Source organism: Peromyscus californicus, unplaced genomic scaffold (assembly GCF_007827085.1).
Source record: "Peromyscus californicus insignis strain IS unplaced genomic scaffold, ASM782708v3 Scaffold_2__1_contigs__length_46816999, whole genome shotgun sequence".
Classification (NCBI taxonomy): Eukaryota; Metazoa; Chordata; class Mammalia; order Rodentia; family Cricetidae; genus Peromyscus; species Peromyscus californicus.
Genome location: NW_026294540.1, coordinates 5,542,963 through 5,545,876, shown reverse-complemented (window position 1 = coordinate 5,545,876; position 2,914 = coordinate 5,542,963). Strand labels below are relative to the sequence as shown.

General features: G+C 57.7%; 1 long non-coding RNA gene across 1 annotated transcript; it reads left to right on the top strand.

The window, feature by feature from the left end:
- The first annotated feature begins 133 nt into the window (after positions 1–133).
- Positions 134–1,207, top strand: LOC128120891 (uncharacterized). Its single transcript, XR_008221990.1, has 2 exons — positions 134–390; positions 1,085–1,207. It is a non-coding gene; the product is annotated as an uncharacterized LOC128120891 (long non-coding RNA).
- Positions 1,208–2,914: the final 1,707 nt, after the last annotated feature.

The following is a 2,914-nucleotide window of genomic DNA, read 5'->3' as shown; positions in this document are numbered from 1 at the left end:
GCGCTCGGCGCGGGGCAGATGAGGAGCGCGGCGAAGGGGGCCGGACGGACAGGCCATGCTGCCCCCTCCCCCGACCCCGCTCGGGCGGGCGGGCGGGGACGGCCAAGGGGAGGGCCCGCCGGGGGCCGACCTGCCGGCTCCTCCCCCCGCCGCCCTGCGCGCATAAAGCCCGGCGCGCGCCCGGGCGCCCGCGGAGGCGGCGGCGCTGGGATCCCCCTCCCGCGGGGCTCCTGGGCGTCCTGGGGGCGAGCGGGCGGGCGGGCGAGCGAGCGAGCGAGCTCCCCCTGATTCCCGGTGCGGGCCCGGGCCTGGGGCGCGGCCGCACCCCTCACCCACAGCGGCGCGGGGGCCCGGCCGCGGGAACGCCCTCCCGGGATGAAGCGCTTCCCGGTGCGTTCAAGGTAGCTCGGCTCCGGATCGGGAACCCTCCCCAGTCCTGCCTCCCAGGTCCCCGCTATTCAGAATTTAGAGGACGCCCCTAATCTTCCTGGGTCGGGTTGGAGATGGCCCAGTGGCCCCCCGCCCCAGTCCCCACACCTTCCAACGGGTAAGAATCTCTCCTCCCGGTCCGAGCGAGAAGCCGCCCTTGGAGCCCCCCAGTTTCTCCTGAACCTAATTTAGACTACCCTGACTGTGGTCTCCAGTCCACTCCTAGCTTCCCACGTCCCAATTTGGGGAGCCCTCGCAGTCCCTCGCGTCCCGAGTGGGGAACCTCTACCAGCACACCAGTACAATCTCCCCCAGTTTTCCTCGTCCCTCCCGGGCCCTCGCTGCCCAAATTGAGAGTGCCTCGCGCGACTCCCCCCAAATCCCTTCTCTCCACACCTGGGACCCCTGTGGTCTGTTGAGAGGATGCCCTGCCTGGAGCCTGGGTTCTCAGTTTGCTGCCTCCCTGCCCTTGTGTGTACAGCTAGCTCCTCCTGGCTCACTCTTCCAGCCCCTTCCCGACTCTGTCTGGAGTGGGGGGACCTGGTTCCAGACGCCGCTGGATCCCGAGGAAGCTGGAAGAGAATCAGTGTCTCAGAGATTCCAGTGAGGGAATCTCTGTGCACTTTCCCCCTCGAATGACCCCCTCTTTTTACAGAGTCCTAACTCCCTCCAGTCTGCTTTGGAAGAACCTGAACTGCCTGCCTACCCACCGAGTTTGGAGTTAACTTCCCTTCAGTAACTCATTCGCCTCTATGAAGCCGAACTCCTTCCCTTCCTCGGTCTGACTCGTGTGTCTTTAGGATCTCCTCCCTCCTAGGACACCCCATGTCTCTTCACTCACTCCTGGAAATTTCTCTCCAGCCTGGGAAGACCAAGAAAGTCTCTTATAGCTGACGGGAGGTAGAGTCCACCCTCCTTCCTCAAGCCTGAGGGACCTCTTGACTTCCCTGGTTGACCACCAAATTAGAAATGGTCAAGACAGGAGGCCTCAGGGGGCCCAGCTCCATCCCTGTTCCTGCTGTGGATCTTCACAAGCTCCTCCCTACTACCTTACCTCTCCTCCCTCACCCTTCCTTCCTTAAACTCACCCAGTAGCCCTTTGTACCCACCTTACACTTACATACCTTTGTATTGATGGGTGCCCCCCCCCAGCCTTGGCATCCCAACCTGGAGGTGCTATCCGGGTCCTCTTAGCACCCCCCTCCCCCATCCATCACCCCGGGGTGGGGGGGGGAGAGGACTGAGACTCCTTTAACGATTTCCTTAGGGACCTTGTGGGAACGCTCAGCAGGTATATCCTGCCACGGAGTACAAACAAACTAGCCTTTTCCTATTTGTCTCTCCCACCGGTTCTCAGCATCCCCTGGATTGGGAGGTGGGGTGGGCCAGCCTCCTATACAGGATGTTTCCTACCATCTCAGCATAAGCTGGAACTTCAGGTGTGTCTTTAGCAGAGACCTAGACCAGGGTCAGCAGGTAAACCACTCCCTGTGCCCGGTGTTGGTGACCTGATTCCTTCTAGATCTGAACCCCGGGGTCCTTGTGTGTGAAAATGTGCTCGGAGACATGCGGGGAAGGGCGTGGTGAACATTGGTCTCTGTGCTCATGCCTTTGGCAGGTGGCTCGGAAGCCAGGACATAGTAAGCATTGTTTGTTCAAAGCCAGCCAAGACTGTAAGTAGTAGCTTAAGATAGCATCCCTTATTGGCACCCTCATTCAGGCCCCTGGAGCAGAAAGCCTCTACTTCCTATGTGTCAATAACTAGTGTGTAGGCACAGTGGTATGGAATGGACCTACGTCCCCTGCCACTGCAGGTTCATGGCTACCTGGCTGGTTCAGTTCACTTGGCTCACGCAAGGGACAAGGAATCCTTCTCAGGGTGGCCCTCCCAGGACAATGCAGCTGCAAGATGCATGATCCTCGTAGTAAATGGGAGGATCTGGAGAGTATTAAGGAAAACTGATCCTCAGATCACTGGGACCCAGACTCTAGAATTGGGAGATTAGAGGAGGTAGCCCCCTGCTCTTCCTCTCCAGTACTACGTACCCGCGCTCACTCCAAGCATAAAAGAATCATTTGCTTTATAATGCTTTTCAATACTCTTGAGAAAGACATCTCAGACAAGGGGACATGGCCGCCCAGCCACGGAGATGATGTAGCCTGTCTCAAATATTTACAGAACACCTCCCTTCTAGACACTATCCCAGATACAGTATTCACAGCCACCATTATGATGGTTGGTTTGTGGCCAACGAGAATCAGATGAATAAATAGGAGCACTGTTAAGTGTTATGGAGAAGGGATGGGGAGATTGGAAGGTATCCAGGAGAAAGTGATACTCAGATTTGTTCATTTATGTAGCCCAGGATGCCCTGGAACTCATGATCCTCCTGCCTCAGCCTCCTAAGTGCTGGGACTACATGCATGAGACCACACCTGGTTTGATGTCCAATTTTGGATTTCTGTTATATTTTAGTGTGTGTGT